This window comes from Jaculus jaculus, chromosome 3 (assembly GCF_020740685.1).
Source record: "Jaculus jaculus isolate mJacJac1 chromosome 3, mJacJac1.mat.Y.cur, whole genome shotgun sequence".
In the NCBI taxonomy this organism is placed as follows: Eukaryota; Metazoa; Chordata; class Mammalia; order Rodentia; family Dipodidae; genus Jaculus; species Jaculus jaculus.
In genome coordinates this window covers 100,267,187-100,289,047 of record NC_059104.1, presented here as the reverse complement: position 1 = coordinate 100,289,047, position 21,861 = coordinate 100,267,187, and positions in this window count along the sequence as shown.

Below are 21,861 nucleotides of genomic sequence, written 5' to 3'. Positions count from 1 at the left end.
GTGGTTTGTCAAAAGGGTTCCAGAAAAGCAATAATCATCTTACTCCTTTGCAGATTTAAATAGTCACTTTTTCTCTTTTAAAAGTCATTTCAACTCTCCAAGGATGCCTTTCTATCAGCCTGCAGAAACCTCACGTGACACCTTGAATATCTTCTCTTACCTGTCCCCAGACTATGAAGAACTTAAGTTCAGTTTGTTTAAAGATCATGTTTTTAGAAAAACAAGGCTTAATTTCAGTCTTTCATGTTCTCTGACAGCATTGTCACTTGCTAAGCTATTTCTCTAAGACTTTTGTTACAGTACTAATATCTCTCTCTATATTTTATTTATGTGGTTTGTCTGTGATGAATAACACATTTATGCAAAAATCTCAATATATCTATGAGACGCCAATACTCAGAAGGGGCCAAACTCTCCAACAGAGCAGTTAATAAAATGCAGTAAATAGGATATAGTTTCAGAGGCAATTAGTACAGTTCGTGACTTCAATTACAAAAAAAAGCCCTTATGATTTCTAGTAATTGTTATTTATCTTTCATCTGAAGTGTTCCTCTTGTCTGCATCAGCTTTGGCCTAGAAATAGCATCGTCAGTGAGGAAAGTACACAGCTTCTGCTTATGGCACTAGGATGAGAAAGAGAAATTGAGGATCAGGACCCCAGAGCTAACTGTTCTTCCTGGAGAGCTACTCCATGGGACGTGGGCTTGATCTCATTCTGCTACGCCATCCACTCATGTCCTCCCACCGCAGTCAATTACCTGGCTTCTCAGTTCATATGGCCAACCTGTCTGGTACATTTTGCTTGCTAATGTGAAGGAGGAGAAAATCTCACGAAGTCAATTCAAACTTGGAAAAGGTTAGCAATTCCAAGGTGGTAACGTTTCTGATATATTGGTCTCGTAAAAAGGGACTTTGTAGAGCACTATCATTTTAGTACCAGGTGCCTCCAACTCACTTCTACTTCCAGACCTGTTTGATGCTTCCAGGATGTGTCCAGCTCTCTATCTCCAGTCAGTGACAACGTCAATGCCCCAGTCCTAAATGACCTCCCACACAAACAAAAACGTGATATATAGAGAATCTAGAGATATTGTACTAGATATTTAAGCAACCCTGCCCCCTCTTCTCAAACTTACAAGGCATCCATCACTCTTATATTCAGGGAAACAATGTTATGTTGTGAAATTACATGTGTTCCGCATCTACCTCAAATAGAATTTCTGATTTACAATTTACAAAATTATCTCTTCCACCCTCTGGGTTTGCATTGTGGATCATCCAGGGGTTTTTATTCAATATGTGTTTTGTTATGAAGATGAAAAAGGAAAAAGAAAAAGCGTCCCTTCGTTTTTTCCCTCTCCTCTATCAGACGTAGTCATAAAATAAAGTCTTTTGATTTAGAAGAAATCCTGTTGGGGACTTAAAGGCATATCATCATGGTGGAATCACTTCTTCATTATCTGATTCTTTTCCCAATTGGCAATGCTTTACAGAGAGCCACATTCCTCCAAAACCAATGATAAAGGGGTATTTGGAATAAACAGACAAGCCCACTTTTCAGTGAACTCCGCAGATTGCCACGGATTGTGACTTTTAAAGCCAGTTCCAAAGAACTCAGCCTTTTTATCTTCAAATGTTCAAAATTAATTTGCCGAGCATACAGATGGGCTTTCTCCCCTCCCTAAAATTGCCTGTAAAATCACTGAAGTTTACATTGTGGTCTCCATGCAGAAACAGATGGGTGGTTATTTCTAGGGGCCCCTCCTTCTTTCTTAGGGTCTCATTGATTTATCCTTTTTGAATAATTGAGAAAAGAGAGCATCCCTTCGGAGGCAGGAAGGCTCTGACTAATATGCAGCCTTCCAATGCACAACAGCAGCTCAACTTGATTACTAAGGGTCTGAAGGAGATTCCAACCTGCCCGTTTCTGTTTCTCGGGGGCATGCTAAAAACCACCCTAATGGAACTGGTCGGTGGAACCAAGTTATAATGGCCAGTACCATATTCTGATCATTTTCCAAAGATTGCTTTTCTACTATGAAAAGCATTTCAAATAAACACGCACTTGCACACAGCCAAAAGTTCACTTTCTCCCTAGAAAGACATACTTAAAGGCAACTTGGCACCCTTGCACCCTATTATTTACTGCAAAGCTCCAAAGTCAAAGTCACTGAGTGGGCACCCAGAGAACCTTGAAGCCATATGAACAAAACAGTTGCCATAGCCCCAACTGATAATAAGCAGGCTTTGTATTTCAGGGTTTTTATAGTCAGTCTTTTAAACTCTCTAAACCCCTAAACAATATACTATTTACAAACACTTTATATTCAGTTAAACCCACTGCTCTTGAAAAAGTAATCATTTTCTGAGGTTAGTTGCACATTCTGTTGATTATTAAGCTTATTTTTTGAGGGGAGAAAAGCAAAAACAAGGGGAATCTATCTATTTTAGATCTTTTACTCCTTTTACTTCTCTACTTATAGGCATATCATACAAAAGTCCATTTCTAGTTAAGATGTGTGGAATGAGAGAGAAAAGCATCAATATTTTCCCTAAGGTTTTATGCTATCTTTTCCCTAATCTATCTATCCCTCCCTCCCCCCTCCCTCTCTCTCTCTCTCCATCCCTCCCCCCCCCCCCTCAAGCTCACATGGTGAATGGACCTGGCTTCATCTTCCTTAAGAATTGCTTTCTTGGGTATTTTAAACTTAATCAGTCAAGCAAATATTTATTGACCAATATAGAATGGTAGGCACTGAAAAGATAAAAGCTATACAAGACATGATCTATCTCAAAAAATATATAATCCAGTTAAAGAGATGAAATCTGTAAAAATCAACTAACAGCTAAAGCTTATAAATAAAAAGCAGCTGGTATGTAGAGGAAAAAAGCTAAGCAAATATATTAAAATCTGTTAAATGAGTCCTTATATTGCAGACATAATGTAGAGCCAGCTTAAATCCCTTATAGTAATAAAATCAAAAGATTTGATATAACCCAATTCATTATAAATAAAACCAAATTGAAAAAATGACTATTGTTATTTATCCAAACGATGTATCTATTAATGCTGCTGCCTTATTGTTCTGCATTGCCAACTTGAAAAAAAGACCCCCAAAACTAGATGTTACATTTGCATATGATTTCTTCTCATGTAAAAAGATATCTTCTTAGCTTTCTCCCACTTCTGGTCTCATTCAAAAACCTAAAGGACACTGAGGCAGTTTATAAATACCACCCTTGTCCCCCTCCACCCCTCATCAACACACACACACACACACACACACACACACACACACACACACACACACGCGCGCGCGCCAGGTTGTAATCTCTGGAACGTGTGGATGTTAGCTTTATATGGAAAAAAAGAATATGACTAGAGTCAGGATCTTCCAGAGGGGAGATTACCCAGGTGGACCCTAGACACAATTACAATTATCTTCAGGAGTGAAACGCTGAGACATTTAAGATGCATACAAAGGAAAGAAGGATGGAACAGAGATTGAAAGGTACTGGCTTTGAACTCTGGATGATAGGGCAGGAATAAAGAAATGCCCACAGCTACTAGAAGCCACAGGCACATGTCACAGCTTCTAGCCAGGAACCTGCAGAGGCAGTATAGCTCTTTTGACACTTTAATTCTGGCCCAGTGGTGGGGGCTTTGGAGTCTCAGCTTCTAGAACTGTGAAAAAATTCCCCTGCTTTAAGCCACCAAGTCTGTGGTGATTTGATACACAGCCTCAATAAACAAATGCAAACAATAATGTTTGTTGACTATTCATCATCTATATAATTCTTATTATAATAACTATGGTTATTATCATTATTATATGGATAAGGAAATTGAAGCTCAGAAGGTATAGTAACTTTCAAAGAGCTATCTGGTTACAAAGTCCATGCTAGTTACATGATGCCATATTTTCTTAATACCCCCCTGTTTTTGTTTTTGTTTTTACTCTCTGTAATTCTTATTTTAGGTGAGGATAATCAGACTGACAGATCTACATGTGCATACACGGCTGTTCATTTTTTTAATTTTTATTTATTTATTTGAGAGTGACAGACAGAGAGAAAAAGAGGCATAGAGAGAGAAAATGGGTGCATCAGGGCTTCCAGCCACTATAAATGAACTCCAGATGCATGCACCAGTTTGTGCATCTGGCTTACGTGGGTACTGGGAATCAAGCCTCAATCCAGGGTCCTTAGGCTTCACAGGCAAGTGCTTAACCACTAAGCCATCTCTCCAGCTCTGGCTGTTCATTTTTATGTGCCAAAAACATGTCTCCTAATCTGACATAGACCCTAAGATCCTAATAATAATTAAAAAAAAAAAAAAACCCGCTATCACCTTCCTATAGAACCTGGTGGTTGAGTCACCACATGGAACAGGCCAAGACAGCCTGTCCTCTTGTTCTGTCCTCCACCTTCTTGGGAAAGACATAGCTTAGTGCCAGAGTGAAAAATGTCCCCCTGGCTATTGCTACAAACGCGGGGACCTGGAGACAGTGTGCACTGCTAGTTAACGTTTTGGCAAGGAAGGCTTTCTGATGGAAAGAGGGGCTGGGATGGGCCAGGGGGAGTTAATCGAATCTTGCGTCTGTGTTCCCTTCTTCTCTTTGATGGCTGGCCTGGCTTTGAAGTTGGGCAAATACACAGCATGGTAGGAGGGGATGCCAGCTGCCCAGACACCACTGGCAGAAGACAGAAGAGCTGCTGATGTTCCTCCCCAGCCTGGGAGGTGTGCCCTTCTGCCATGCTCCTTCCCTGGGGTATTCCACACCGAGAGCTGCCAAGTAACAAATCCCCACTGGTCTTCTGGTTGAGGGGCCTTAAGCAGTATCATCTGGGGATCAGGGTTTTTTTGACATCAACCTTGGCTTCTCAACTGATAGTATCCTCTCTGGGTCAACATTAGTGACATCAGAAAACACCTGGGAGAGCCCTCTCTCCCCTTCTTTTTTCCTCTTCCTCCCTCTATAGCGCCTGCTTTCCAGATTCTTGTGTAATTTCAGACTTTGACCTCTTTCTTTTTTGTTTAAGTATAAACATTGACATGGTATTTTCAAGCCAAAAGCTTTTGTTAAGCCCCTGTAGTATACAAGGCAATACATGAGGGCGTGTGCTAGAGTAAGGCTGAGTTTGATGCCAAAGAACAGGGCCCCTGCAGCTGCATGGAAGAGGCAGTAAGCGATTAGCAAGGCACAGGTTGTAGAATCCGAACTGGTTTTCCCTGGAGAAATATCCTTTTAGAGCATAGCTTCTTACTGAAGCAGATGAGCTTAGATGCCACCAACAGCATCCCAAAGAGAATTAAAACAAAATCCCAGGAGACCTTACTAACCAAATGACTGGAAACAACCTAAGCTGGAGATCAGAGAGTAGAGGCAAAACAAAATAAGAGGGAGGAAAGAGACGGAGATTTTGAACTGGAATCAGAGATGGAGAGAGTCCAGTAAGGCAATACTTAAGACTTTATGAAAGGCTGGGGGAGAGGGGCCCTGCTTAGCAAGCCACAGGAGTAAGAGGAAGAGATCATCAAAAAGCATGCTCCTTTTTGAGGAAGACAAGCTTCCGTCTTGAACAAGCTCAGGAGAAAACTTCTGGGGCCTGGGTCTGGATTCCATTATGTACCATTCTCTCTCTCAAGTGAACACTTACCTATTCAAAGGAGCTTTCCTAGTTTAAGGAAACAATACCCATATTTCTAGTAAGTCTATTACTGTGTTCGTGTTCTAGTTGATGTTTAGTGCCATTTCAAAGCTAACACTCTGTGATAGGCAGATACTATTCTTACCTACTTTTCCTAGGTAAGGAAACTGAGAATCAAAATATTAGTTTACCCAAGATAACTATGAGTAAGTGATGGTCCCTGCTACCAACCAATTAAAAACATGGAATAATTCTAAAGTCCATGTTATGTGCCAACTGTATGGTAAATAATATGCACACATTAACACCCTGTAATGTCATTCTCGTGGGGGTGATTTTCTGCAGTAGCTCTTCAAATTTCTTCAAATTCCCTCACATTACGTGTGCTTGCATCTAGATTTCTTAACTTAACTGGTTGATTTCTTAACTGGTTGGTTGTCCCAAGATCCATTGGTACACATCATGTTCTTCTTAATGTTAAAAAAAAAAATCTACTGCCCATAATTCTCTACTTTCCTGGGCCATTCCTTGGAAAATGCCGTGATCTTCTGTGAAATCTTTATTTTAACATTCAGCATAATACTCACTCTCTCTTGCCTAATGGTAAATTCCATGTGCAATCTTTTTTTTATATATCCATTGTCAAAACCATTTGCTAGGATACACAGTGAATGACAAGAAGGAAACCTCTAATTTTTCCCCCCATGGGACAATAGGGAACTCAGTGGCTGAATGCGTTGCAGTCTGAGGTCTTCACAGTCACTGGCTGAGAATGTGACATCTGCCATGATAGCTCAGGCATACTCAGTGGCTTTCAAGCTCAAACATGTATTGCAGTCATCCAGAGGACTGGTTTAAACTAATTACTGGTCCCACTTTCTGACTCAGTATGCTGGGTGGGGCTCCAGAATTTACATTTCTAATCTAGCCAAGTAGCCTGGTGATGCTGATACTGCTTTCCAGCTAATGCATCTGAAAATCATGGGTGGAACAAATAGATTTATATACCTGAGCAGTGAATAATATTAGAACCAACTGGGGCTGCATGGGTCAGGATTAAATGAGGACATGGGTCTCCATATCTGTCACATGTGCACACATTGCATATATGAATATATAGCAGTCCAAAGCATGGTCAGCAAGGTCATTCATTTCATCCTTATTACTTCCCAGGAAGTGGCACTAATAGCTTGGTGTGCCTAAAACAAGAAACCCCGAGGTCAGTTGGGGCTTAGTTGAAATAAACTATCAGCGAGTCATTGGTTGTGTTACTTTGAATAACTCACTTTAAACTCTCTAATACTCATTTTTTTCATTCCTGAGATTGGAAAATAAGAGTGTGTACTTCCCATGAGTGTGGTGAGGAGTCATGGATATCATACTGGAAAAATGCTTTGTATCTTAACATCTGATAAATCCCCAGCCAGTGACTCCATGCCATTGTCCTAGGTCTTCTGAGTAGGCAAGGAAAGAAGGGACAGACTCACGGCCCCGCACCCTGCTAGGACCCAGCCCAGCCTCCAGTCCTGCACCTTTCCATTCCCAAGCATGGGTTCCTGTTTGGATAATTTCAGCACATTGCAGATTTCTGCAGACAGCTTTGGGGATGGTGGTACCTAAGTTAATGAAGCCTCAGGGAATGGAGCTTTTTTATTCCACATTTTAAAAGCAAACAAAAAACCCTTCATAAATCATTTGAAGAAAAGCCGCATGTACTCACAGCTGCCCATGGCAAAAATACCTCGGAGCACAGCTTCTGTTTGTCCCTTCCCAGTTGAATGTAAATAGCGCTCATCCTAAACTTGTCAGGTGTTCTCTTTCCCACCTTTCTTTTGCATAATAAGAAGGTACCTGCTACCAGTCATTCACTGTTACTGGTAGATTGACTTGTGTGTGAGTGAGTTTCAGTATACAATCACATCTGCCTTTCTTGTTGTTTGTTTTGTTTTGTTTTTCAAGGTAGGGTCTCACTCTGGCCCATGCTTACCTGGAATTCACTCTGTATTCTCAGAGTGGCCTTGAACTCTCGGTGATTTTCTCCTACCTCTGCCTCCCAAGTGCTGGGATTAAAGGCGTGCACCACCACACCCGGGCTTCTCATCTGTGTTTTAAGTCTTTTTTAATTGAATTATGGGAACTAAAACTTTTTCTTCATTAACATAAATTTCAGGCATTAGCTGGAAGACAGAGAGAAATGAGGGAAGTTAAGAGAATTCTGGGATATCTTCTCTTTTTCCCTTACCTATTAAAACAATGAATTGTGAACTGGCAAATTCTTTCCTCCAGGACAGTGACTTACTGAGCAGTAGGGTAGGATGGGGTGGAAGTGGGGGCTCCCAGAATGTCCAAAGACAACTCCTTAAAGCTTCTCAAATAAGCACACAGGTAAAATTGATATGCTCACCTTGCCAACAGAATTCTACAGCAAGTCCCTTTCTTGATAGAAACTGGAACCATTACTTAGCCCTCTACCCATCTCTCTTCTCATTTTTTTCCAATTTTTCTCATGTGTGTGGGTATGTGGTATATGTGTGTGGGGTAGTATGTATGGCGTGTTGTGATGTGATGTGATGTACGTGCAAACATTATATATCCTCCTCTATTCCTCTTCCTCTGTTTCCTTGACACAGTCTCGGAGTCTCTCACTGAACCTGGAGCCATTTTCAGTCAGATTGGCTGACTAGTGAACCCCAGTGATTGTCTTCTCTGTCTTCCACAGGACCGAGCACATGTGGCCATGTCCAGCTTTGTGCATGGTGCTGGGAATCTAACTCAGACCTCCTCAGACCCTCTTGCTTGCAAGGCATGTGCTCCTGAACTACCTCTCCAGCCCCAACTGCTCTTTGACTTTCATGGAACTCCAGATCAGACTCCTTCCTTTAGTCTAGCATATGCATTTGGACAAACGACTTAGCCTTCCTGAGAATTAGATTCCCCAATTTATTTATTATTATTATTTTTTTTACTTTTTGTGAGATGAGTAGGTGCACATGTATACACACAAGTGAGAGAGATAAAGAGAGAGAGGGAGAACTGGAGTGCCAGGGCCTCTAGCCATTGCAGTTGGACTCCACAAGCATGCCCCACCTTGGGCATCTAGCTTAAGTCGGTACTGGGGAACTAAATCTGGGTCCTTCACAGGCAAGTTCCTTAACCACTAAGCCATCTTTCCAGCCCCTAGATTCCCTAATTTTTATTTATTTTTTGGTTTTTCAAGGTAGGGGCATGCTCTTACCCAGACTGACCTGGAATTCACTATGTAGTCTCAGGCTGTCCTCAAACTCATGGCAATCCTCCTATCTCTGCCTCCCAAGTGCTGGGACTAAAGGCGTGCGCCACCATGCCCAGTGATCTCCCAGCTTTGAAATAGATGTAATATCACCTTCGCTGGGAACAGAGAATGATAGGGAATACAAATTGAGGACTCCTGGACCAGAGCCTGCACCTCATGAACACTTCGTAAATGCTCGTCCAGGGCTGAGGAAACCGCTCAGCGGGTAAGAGCACTTACCACACAGGCACAAGGACCTGAACTTGACCTTAGCACCCACATAAAAAGGCAGGAATGCAACTCCAAGAACTGGGGTGGGGGGCACAGACAGGAGAAGCATTAGCGCCTCCTGATCAGCCAGACTAACCTAAAAATAGTGATCTCTAGGTTCAGTGAGAGACCCTGCCTCAAGGAAATAAGGTTAAAAGGCAGTACAAGAGGATGTCTGAGATATCCCTCTGACCTCTGCATGTGTAAACACAAGGTGTGTGTATCTACTTACCCATGTGCGTACATTACAGGCACACAGTTATGTCCACAAAATAACAAAATAAATGCTTGTCCATTCCATGTGTTGGCCTGCCATGTGTCCATTAAGACAAACTTTGGTACATAGACCACTGGTCAGGATCTATGTGGTCCCTGGGGATGCTACGCTGAGTGAGACACTGCTCTCCCTATGACACATACAGTCTAGTGTGGTGGTTGTAAGCCCTGGATGTGTATCATAAATTCTGGTGGAAAGTGCTCTTCTTGGGCCCCAACCCAAACCTCCTGACTAGGAATCTCTGGGAAGGAAACTTTTATGCATTAAAAGCCTTGCGGTTGCTTGTGAAGCCCAGCCCACATTGAGAACTGTGCCAAGGGCTGTCTTTTCTTCCCTCTGCCAGTCCTCTGACAGCATGAATCTGCTTTTTCCTCTCCTTTCCCTCTGCCCTAGGAACACAGCACAGTTTACATTTGCGGGGATAGTCTGTGTTATTTTAGCCACTTCTCTATACTTTGGGTTATATTTAGCACTGCTTGGACCATAAACCATTTTGTTTTTTAAGTTTTTATTTATTTATAACAGAGAGAGAAAGAGAGAAGAAGAGAGAGAGAGAGAGCAAATGGGCACACCAGGGCCTGCAGCCACTGCAAATGAACTCCAGATGCATGTGTCACCATGTGCATCTGGTTTACATGGGTTCTGGGGAGTTGAACCTAGGTCCTTAGGCTTTGCAGGCAAGTGCCTTAATGACTAAGCCATCTCTCCAGCCCCAACCATTTTGTCTTTACTCTCTAGCATCTCCAGTATGGTGTCTTTACTGTAGTGGTCAGTGCCTTGGCATACATCCTCTTTCCCTTATATTCCTCCTATCCAAGAACTAAATAGGTCTGGCCCTGCCTAGTTCCTGGATGAGATGAGATCAGGCATTGTCAGGACAGTAAGGCTATAGATCTGCCTGTATCTTCCATCATGTTTGTGGTGTGTGTGTGTGTTTGCATGTGTACATGCATGTTTCCATGTGAAAGCAAGCGGACAATTTAGGGTGTCATTCCTCAGAACACTGTCCACCTTTTTTTCCTACTGGCTTAGAGCTTGCCAAGTTGGTGAGACAAGCTGGTTAGCAAACCAGAGACTTTCCTGCCTCTGCCTCCCCAGTATTGGGATTACAAGTACACACACAATGCCCTGCTTTTCTTTCCCTTTTTTTTTTTTTAATGTAGGCACTGGGGACTGGAGTCAGGGCTACATGCTTGAAAGGCAAGTGTTTAAATGAACATCTCCCTAGCCTGTGCCTGTATGTGTCTATAACTGGTAGTGCTTTTATGACTTAGAACTTTGTTCCTGAGACATGTCTCCTTTATTGGTAATGACCTCGCCTGTAGGCTTAACTGGGCTCTATGGATTACAGCCGCTTTCTACAGCACTCATTCTCATTCTTTTCACCCTTGACCCTCTGCATTCTATTCCCAGACCCTCCCTTCAGTTCCTATTAGTTCATGTGACCAATTGTGGGAGTTTGGAGCTCAAATTTCCTGGTCATATCAAGATGGTTACTAAATGGCAAAATATATCATCGGGTGCCAGAGCACCGTGATTACCAAATTCATACTAAGAGCTCTAATTACTGTGATGATTTATCACTCAAGAACTCCTCAACAGTACAACCAAGTCCTTCAAAGATCTATCCAATTTAGCTCCAAATCAATACCAAATGTTATCCAAAAGTCAAATTCAGTTGTAAGACACTAGACCCATGACTGATCAATACTCAGATAGATATGCAGGCTAGGGGGATGATCAGTTATAATTGTAGGCTACTAGTTTAAAACAAAAGGAGGAGGAGGAGAAAAGGAAAGGAAGAATAAGGTTAAAATCCCTAGATTGGATGGAATGAGCTGAAGTGTTTTCAAATGGATTTGAGAAACTGAACTGTTCCCAGGCGGAAAGATGAAATGTGAAGCTGCAGTCAGTCTGGCTTCCTGGCTCGCCTAACCTTTTTACTGCCGGATAATGAGGAATCAGCTATAATTTAGACACAGTATTCTTTTCACAGATTATATTGAGGTTGGGGGTAGACAGGGAAGGGAGAGAGCCTCACTTTATAGTCTTGCATCACGTCTCCCCAGCAGACCAGACAAGCACGCCCTCCCGGAGAGGCACAATGGGGGAGCATTGCCCTCTACATGGTGTTGAGACGAATTCCAAGTCAAGAGGGCGCTTGAATTGGATTTATTACAATTGGAAGAAAAGAAATTGTATCTTTATGAGCCAACGACATGGAGCCTTATAATAGAATGAAGGATCATGTCAAATTTAAAGCAAATTAGATTACAGGGGTCAAATCCTTCAGCAGAGACAGTATGCCTCCGGAGTATAACTCAGCTATTTGACATCCTTTGTCCCACCTCAAGTTTTACATTAACATTTAAATGTTTTTTTTTTCTTTAAAAAAAAAATACATTTCTTACTGTTGTGGAGTGAAAGTGCCCCAAATGCCAAATGATGAATAGTTGACAAAAGGAGACTCTACTACAAGAATTCCCTGATCTCAGCTAGGACTTGTCTTCAGGGACTGCCTTCAAGGGAGCTCATCACCTGGTTCAAGGTAAGATCATACACACACACACATACCTCATTTTCAAATTTCTCCCATGAAAGCACTAACAAGGACCAACCCTACTTAGCTTCCAAGATCAGATCAGATCTGGCATGTTCAGGGTGGTATGGCCATAGACTCCTTTTCAAATTTCCCTTTCCTTCCTTCCTTCCTTCCTTCCTTCCTTCCTTTCTTTCTTTCTTTCTTTCTTTCTTTCTTTCTTTCTTTCTTTCTTTCTTTCTTTCTTTCTTTTTGTTCCTCTGTGTGTGTGTGTGTGTGTGTGTTACATGTGTATGTAAGTGCATTCCCATGTATGTGGGCTTACATATGTGTATATGTGTATGGAGGCCAGAGGAAAAACTTGGGTATTATCCTCAGGAATATCACCCACCTCTTTTTTTCATTTTTATTTTTAAATGATCTGCATGTGTCACTGTGCATCTGGCTTTAAGTGGGTGCTGGGGAATTGAACCCAGGTCATTGGGTTTTGCAGGCAAGCACCTTGGCCACTGAGCCATCTCTCCTTTTGAGACAGGGTCTCTCACTGGCTTGAGGTTCACTGATTAGAGTAGACTATCTAGCCAGAGAGCCCCAGGGTCCTCTTATCTCCACCTCCTCCGAGCTGGGATTACAGGTATGACCTGCCACACCAGGCATTTGATATGAGTACAGGAAACTAAAACTCAGGTCTTCACACTTTACCAACTACACTATCTGCTCAGCCTCGCAAATTTCTTTGTAGATTTTTAGCTCTTTCAGTTGTCCAAGCTAATATTCAATCTCTGAACAAGACCAATAAATTCTGCCTTATATGTTATCCAAGTCTTGCCTTGCAATTTAAGACTTTGTCTCTAGCCTGTCTGTTTCATTTACTCCTTGTCTTTCAAAAACACCTACCACCAACATTGTTCTTACCTGGAACTTTGACTCTTGGTAATCAACCAGATTCATTTCCACATTATTTCTCCTTTAGGGACACACAGGAATTGACTTCTACAGGTGATCTGTGTAGTATGTTCTTGCAAACAGGAGCCAACATTCCTCCTCTCCAGCTCCAAGTCTAGCTGTGCATCTATATGACCCTAATTTTGTGCACAGATCTTCTCAGAGCCTATATATTCCTTTCCTACTTCTCACTTCTTATATATCTCACTAAATCAGCATAATGATATGGAAAAAATTCCAGTTGTACTTCAGCTTTGGATTATGATTAATTAGAAGTTAAAATACGGAATTTGAATCCAGCTTGGGCTATGACATGAATGGGTTTGGAAGTTCGAAGATTAAATAAACAGACAGCATTTTCCATTCTTCTGCTGTTTCTGCCTTAGAACAATGGGTGGCTAGAACTTCAAAGCTTTTTCTTCACCAGCTTTGTCAATTCTGTGAACATAAATAATATCTGCCTTCTATCCAGTGGTCGCAACATACCTTGTTAGCACATCACAATAATCACCCACATTGTGGAGGCAGGAAATAGAGTTAGCGTTAGGAATTGAGCCAGGTTGTTCTCTATAGTGGTGGCCAGAATCACAGTCAAGGCTGTCTACCCCCAGCAGACTGTTTACTTTTCAGCCAATTTATCCCAAAGGGACCTCCCTTGCCCCTTTCACCAGCATCTCCCTTGAAACACAAATGGGCCATGAAGACCCACAGCCCTGTAATAGTAATTTCTATGTGCCTACACAAGGTCTCTCTAGAGATTCTGTGTGCCAAGTGAAGGTTTAGATGATCCAAATATTTAAGTGCATATTGATTGCAGTCTGATACTGTACCCTGACCTGCATCACAAGCTTTGGACTGTATTTCTCTAGAATACTAGCTTTTATATATTAACCTTCCACCACCTCCCCATGGAACAGGGCACAGGCCAAAATCAAAGGCCTGGATGGGGGTCAAAGTTTTACCTATTAAGCTGTGCAGGAGCTTGACCTTGAGAGCTGAGTTTCCCATTAACTTAATATTGCTACAGATTCTTTAAAGAATATAAATAATTGGGTGACCATCTGCATAATTCTTTTTTAAATCAAAACTTAGATTAAAAAAATTAAAAAGGCACCAGAAGTGCAGCTCTCACTCTTCACTTGAGGTTTGAGGTTATTCCGTGACTGACTCCCATTCAGCTCTTGATGTGAGGAGAAGGAGGCGTATTCAAGGAATGGCAGCTCTACAGACAAGAAGAAGTACCTAGCTTCCAGGGGAGATGGGAGTCAAAGCTGGTGTTGAGATATCACATCTAGGCTGGGGAAATAGCTCAGTGGGTAAAGTGCTTGCCTTGCAAGCATGAGGACCTCAGTTCAGTCCCCAGGACTCAGGAAAAATTCCGGGCATGGCAGCACACACCTATAATCCTAGCACTGGAGAGACAAAAACAGGAGGATCCCTGCGGCTCACTGGCCAGCCAGTCTAGCCCAACTGGTAAGCGCCAGACCAATGAGCTAGATGGAAAACTACCTCAGGATAACACCTCACATTGTCCTCTGGCCTCCACATGCATATGCACATGTATGCACACACATGTACCTGCATACATGTGTACTATCATACATATGAACATGCGCACTATACATACACAAGCAAAAAACAAAAACCCACAAACCATCTGATTCAGCTGCCTGAGTTCAGATAAAGAAAGGCATTAGAAGCCTGTCATGGTGGCACCCACCTTTAATCCCAGCTCTCGGGAGGCAGAGGTAGGGGGATTGTCGTGAGTTCAAGGCCACCCTGAGATTACATGGCGAATTCCAGGTCGGCCTGAGCTAGAGTGAGACTCTACGTTGAAAAACCAAAAAAAAAAAGTATTGCATGAGTCTGGAATTCCTTAACAGTGGAAAGGTGCACCCATCCTCCCTTCCTCACTCTCAGCTTGCAAATAAATAAATATATAAATAAGGTATTTTTCAATAAAATAATTTCTCAGTCAGGCATGGTGGCACACTCCTTTTATCCCAGCACTCGTGAGGCAAAGGTAGGAGGATTGCTGTGAGTTCAAGGCCACCTTGAGATTACATAGTGAATTCCAGGTCAGCCTGAGCTAGAGTGAGACCCTACCTGGCGGGGGGGAGGGGGGGGAGAAGGAGAGCAGTTCTTGCTACCTAGGGAAAACCAAGATCCAGATGAGGCAGTTAATTTCACGAGTCACCCAAGGTCCCACAGCGAGTGTCAGAGTGTCCTGCCTTCAATTACAGAGCCGGCAAAGGAGAGCACAACCCTCCCCACAAAGGCAATGTTGGCTTCTTCATCAGAAACACACTAACCTCAGGCCAGAATTATAAAATTAATGTTATTTTTTTTCCATGAAAAGCTCTTTCAGAATAGAGAACAGGGAAGTGCAATGGAAAGTTCTTTCCAAGAAACATGAGGCACACATAGGTTGAGGGGATGCTGTCAAGGACAGATCAGAAGAGGCCTTCAGGAAGGCTTCTAGACTTCAAACTGAATTATTACTGTGATTTCAGTCAGCAGATGGGAATGTGCAGAATATAACATTCACAAGGGGATCTTCTTTGTACATAACTGCCATTCCCCAAGAGCTAGTGGGCAGGAAAGGGTAAGGCCACCACAGCAAGCAAGCACCTGCCTCTGAGTGTTTTTCTTGCCCTCAGTTAGCTTTTGGTTTAATGTATGCAGGCAACATTCTTGAACTTACCATCACTACCACCCCATGTGTATATCCATGCCAACACATAGGGTTCCTCAAAAGGCCCCAACATAGGATAGTCTATAGGATATTTTATTTTTATTTATTTGACAGCCACAGACAAAGAGGCAGAGAGAGAGAAAATGGGTGTGCCAGGGCCTCCAGCAAACAACTCCAGATGCATGCGCCCTCTTGTGCTTATGTGTGTTCTGGGGAATCGAGCCTTGAACCGAGGTTCTTAGGCTTCATATCTTAATCATTGAATGTGTTAATTTCAGACTTGCTCTACCAATAGCAAAGAACAAAACAGTACTGGGTAGCAGCACTCCCATCTCAAAGAACAAAGTTGAAACTCCCATACAATTATGTTTGATCACAGTAGAAGGTGAAATCATTAGATATTAGCGAGGTGCAGTGGAATAAAAATGATGTGTTAGCGGGGGTTCATTACACTGTATTTTCAGAGCCAAGAAGATCAATGCGTTCATGCATCATGAATTAGGCTCCGGCTTTAGCCTTCCCTGCTCTCCGGAAACCCAACATGATCTATCACCAGCCATACATCACCGTTTCAGGATTGCACATTAACAAGATAGCTGCAGTTTCCGCCTGTCACGCTGACCAGCTGCCTATTTCTCTGCAGAAGGGGGAAATATTTCTGGTCCAGGATTTTGCTCTGAAAACAAAAAGGGGCATAAGAGGTCAGCATCCTCTGGACAGCCACACAGTCTGGTCTTTGTGTTGTCTCCATGAGTTGATGGATGGTTCTAGCCTTCTTGGCCTCTGACCATCCCAAATCCATAGCTGCAGAAATATGCTGCGATGGCTTTAGACGTTACCTAAGGACATAACCTGCATGACTGAGTCTCCTAGGGTACACATCCTTCCCCCAGGGTTTGCCCAACATTATTTAGAAATCTTAGAGATTCAGACAATAAATGCTCCCCTCTCCTGCACCCACTGTCCCCCACCTCCCCACTCCCACCATCTTTGTTCATGGAGGCTCTTTTACCACCCAGCAGGGTGCCTCTGACACTTTCCCTTCTTTGACTCACAGTCTACATCCCTCCTCTCCCCCTGACCCCGCACCTGCCCCTGCGGCCCCTCTCACCTGCTGGTGCTCAGATACCTGCAGACAGTTCTGATCGTTGCTTTTAATCGGCGTTTAGCCAGCCTGTCCATATTTAGTTCTTTTAATCTTTTCTCATCATTCAATCCCTCCAGCCTCTTCATCATTTTTTTTTTTTTTTTTTTTTGGTGTGTTTCTCTTTCCTGAGTTTTAGCCAATTTGTCTATATCATCCTTCTGGCTGTGACGTGCCCACCAGCCTTGAACTCTATTGCAACAGGAAGACGGGCTGTTAGGGGCTTGATCTATCCATTCCTTCTCCATCACTTAGGTCTATTCCTCTCTAACAGAAGAAACAGAAACGTAGGGGGTCAATTTTGAGTAGGTAAGTCCTGCCCTTTGCTTGTCTAGGTCATTGCTGAAATCCAAGTAAAGGCAAGAGAAAATGATGTTAGAACAAAAGACTGAAGTGAAGCCCACAGAACAGAATGAGGACCCTAATCCCTTCTGCCTGGGCTCCAGAAGAAGACCACTGTCCCAAGAGGCCTCACTGCCTCTTCCTACTCCTCCCTCCATTTCTAGCCACCAGAGTTTGTAGGGAGCATCAAGGTGGATGACAAGATGGCTGTGATCACTGCTGGGTCCCGTGTGTTCCAGTTCAGGTATGACACAGGATGAAAGTAAGCGTCTGCTAAGGAGCTTCTGTGAATATGAGTGAGAACTGGCCTGAGGCCTTAGAGGGTTTCTGCTTGTAGCCTTGAAACTTTAAGCTTGGGCCAGCAGCAGAAAGTATAGACCTTGGGTCCTGTTTACATGAAGCTGGACCCTAATTTCCCTTAAAGAAACCCCATAATTTGGTCTGGAGAGATGACTTAGCCGTTTAGGCACTTGCCTGCAAAGCCAAAGGACCTAGGTTCAATTCTCCAGGACCCACATAAGACAGATGCACAAGGTGGCGCACATGTCCCAAATTTGTTTGCAGTGGCTGGAGGCCCTGGCAAGCCCATTCTTTCCCTCTGCCTCCCTCAGACCCCTTCAAATAAATTACCAACCCCCCCCCACAATTTATGATTTCTCCCCAAATAAACTCAATAATTCATAATTTATTGAGTCAGTTTTTATCAATTCTTTGTTAAATAGGATAAGGATCCAAGATTGGGGTTCATAAGTTTGGGAAAGGCCTAATGAACCCCACAATCCTGCATCAATATCTTGGTAGTAGACTTCCTATTTATTAGGAGTTTTGGAATTCTTACATTTCATTCAGGTCTCTTCTCAAATGTCATTTCCTTAGAAAAAGCTGGCTTGAAAATACCATCTAAAACAGTACCCTTCTTGGCTTTCAGCTCACTCCCCAGCAAATACACTATGTTTTGTTTCTTTAACACTTCATGGTCCAGTTCTCCTGCCAGAATGTCAGCTGCTACAAGATCAGGGACTTCCTCAAGTACTATCATCATCAGCCACAGAAGCAGGGCTGAACACTGGCCCTGCGTGTGGATTGCAGTCTCTAGAAGCCTGGAACATACAGACCTTACTATGCAGCGCAGGCTCTGGGGCATACATAAGTTTGAATCAGCCGGGCTCTCCTGGATCCCTCATCAAAGCCTTGCTGAGCTCAAAGCAAAAAAAAAAAAAAAAAAAAAAAAACATGAGGTAGGAAAACCTGCCTCCGCTGAATTTGTTTCCTCCAATTTAAAGTGAGAGGAAGTGTAGATTATAGAAAGAAGAAAGTGGATGACTTAATCCCCCTTCAACCCTCCCACCATCAAACCTGTTTATCCTGTTTCCCTTATAAAAGCCCTGCTCCTCCCAAGAGCTCTCTTTCCCCCAGGGTAGCCTAGCTGCCAGGCTTTACAACTATCATCTAGTTTTATGAATGGCTCCAAGCTTATTAAGCGATGGAGAAAGAGACTCCAAGGATCTTTCTTGCCCTATGCTTGACTCTGAAGGCTGTGAGCTTCCAGCTGGGCCCAGCTCTCCTTATAACAGCTATCTGTTCACATGTTCCAAGCACCCAAACCCAGAGTTCCTGACACTTGTTTAAAAACAATTAATTTTACACACATTTGTTGTTGTTCTATCTGTAGCTGAACAGCTATTCTCCATTGCATGCCCTTTCATTCCCGCCAACTACCAGACAATTCTACAGGTGGCCTGAGATCCACCGACTTATCCTCTGTTCTTGCTTGGAGTGCTCAAGAATAATTGTACAATGTGCTGGGAATGCAGCCTCCGGAGTGAGAGAGGGAGGGCCTGACCAGAAAAGCCTGGGCTCTGTTCCAGCCCTCTGCAACCTCCCAGAAACAAACATCCTTAGGTGCTTTAGTCTAGCGTGTCATGTAGCCCCTGGGGTAAATGACAGAGCAGGTTGCCCCTCAGGGGACCTTAGCTTGTTGTCCCCCGAGCAACCACAGACTTTTCCATTCACCACAGGCAACTTCCCTGAGCCTTGGGAAGGGGGACAATGCTAGTAATGAACCCTGGGCTTCTACTACTCCTTGCCTATCTGTGAATAATAAATGCAGTCACACGACTTGTTACATATGAATGTGTTCTGCCTCATTGGACTTAGTCAAGCTGGTATCCAGTGCACAGCTAACCAGCATCACATCGAGGGCTAGAAACTATGAGAATGGGAACCTCGATGAAGTTCACTGCATCTTAGACTCTGTCTGGCAGCTAGTAGGTGCTCAATAAACACCTGCTGAATAGATTCCTTTACATCTAGAAGTCACATGCCACATAATTTGCACATTTAAACTGCATATAATCTACACTTTGGGGTATGATACATAGATATTAATTTTTTAATTGTATTAAAATATAGATAACATAAACTTTTCCATTTTAACCATGTGTGTGCAATTCTTTAATTCTATTAATTATATTCACAGCCTTGTATTATCATCACCATCACCACTATCCATTTCCAAAGCATTTCCATCCCCTTAAATCTGTAGCAATTACCACTGGATATACTTTGGTGTCACATAAGACACTTTAAAAAATGCTCTCATACCTAGATACTACCTCAGATCATTAGAGGTAAGGTCTAGGAAATCAGTATTTTCCCAAAAAGCTGTCCTGGTGATTCTAGTATGTAGCAAGGGTCAAGAGCTATCATGACAGATGCCTCTTGTTCTTTATTTTAGCTTCTTTAAAAAAAATTAGGGGCTGGAGGGTTGGCTTAGCAATTAAGGTTCTTGCCCACAAAGCCAAAGGACCAGGTTTGATTCCCCAGAACCCGTGTAAGCCAGATGCAAGAGGTGGTGCATGCATCTGGAGTTCACCTGCAGTAGCTGGGGGTCCTGGCAAGCCCATTCTCTCTGTCCCTTTCTTTCTCTCTCTGACTCACTCTCTCTCAAATAAATAGATATTAAAAACAAATTTTGAAGACTGGCGAGATGGCTTAGTGGCTAATGCACTTGCCTGCAAAGCCTAAGGACCCAGGTTCCATTCCCTAGAACACATATAAGCCAAATGCACAGAGAGGCACATGCATCTGGAGTTCATTTGCAGTGGCTAGAGGCCCTGGTGTTCCCATTCTCTCTTTCGCATAAATAAATAAAATATTTTTAAATGGGGGAGGAGCTGGAGAGATGGCTTAGCAGTTAAGGTGCTTGCCAGCAAAGCCAAAGGACCCAGGTTCGATTCCCCAGTACTCACATAAAGCCAGATGCACATGGTGGTGTTTATTTGCAGTGGGTAGGAGATCCTGATGCACCCTTTCTCTCTCTCTCTCTCTCTCTCTCTCTCTCTCTCTTTAAAATTTATTTTATTTATTTGAGAGACACAGAGAGAAAGAGGCAGATAGAGAAAGAGAATAGATACTCCTGGGCCTTCAGCTCTGCAAACTCCAGGTGTATGTACCACTTTGTGCATCTGGCTTATGTGGGTCCTGGGGAATCGAACCTGGATCCTTCGGCATTGCAGGCAAGTACCTTAACCACTAAGCCATCTCTCCAGCCCTCTCTCAAATAAATATTTTAAAAAAATTTGTGTGTGCATCTATGGGCACACATGCCACGGTGCACATGGAAGTCAGAGGACAACCTCTGTGGTGTGTGTGCCCCTCCTTCCACTCAGTTTTTTTTGAGGCAGGGACTCTTTCGTTATTTTGCCACTGTATGTTTGCAGACATGTTGGAAGCACAGGTGCTTGTGCTACTTTGCATCTGGCTTTATGCGAGTGTTGGGGAATTGGGTTTGGGCTTCTAGACTTGCAAGAAAGCATCCATTTTGTTGTTGTTGGTTTTTCAAGGTTGGGTCTTCCACTAGCCCTGACTGACCTGAGATTCACTATAGAGTCTCAGGCTGGCGTTGAACTCACAGCAGTCCTCCTACCTCTGCCTTCTGAGTGCTGGGATTAAAGGTGTGTGCCAGCATGGCCAGCTACAAGAAATCATCTTTAATAGCTGAGCCATCTTCCCAGTCCCTACCTCTGTGTGTTTTGAACGTGATCTGGCCTTGTAAGGGCCATGCTTATATTTTGGATGCAGTACTGACTACACTGCTGTATCTCAATTACTCAGTGGAGCAAGTGGAGCATGAGCTGTCACTGACTCCCCTGCTTGGACCATGTGGTGGGAAAGCTGATCCATTGCAAGAGCGGCTGAAGAAGGAGATTTTGGTTATAGTGCAGATATGGAATCATAACAGTGGGGGGGCATCACAGGAATGTTGCAAAATTGGGCAGAGGGCATCAATGTGGACTCTGAAAGGTAGTAAGGCCCTGGGCAGTTGATTGGAATTTTGGTCAGAACCACTGTCCATGTCAGAAAGACACCTGTTAGTACAAAGCAGAGGATCACAGACACCTGGAGATTCCTGGAGCTGGTAGCATAGGAACTCAGAGAGGAGATGAATACCAAGACCTTTATAAATAGTCTATAAATAAGTGTGTCAATGAGCTCAGATTCAGAAACAAAACTGGAGTCCTATAGCTCTGTGACCAGTTGTGCCACACTGGAATAATGACATAAAGGGATATTCAACACTGAAATCAGCACATGGTTGAAAGAAAGAGACTGCAGCAACTTAAACAGTTCCTGCCATGTCTATTCTGTGCATCGAGGCCTAGCAGACACTAGCAAACTGAAGCTTCTCAATGAACAAGGAATACCGTGGGTTAGGCCTGAAACT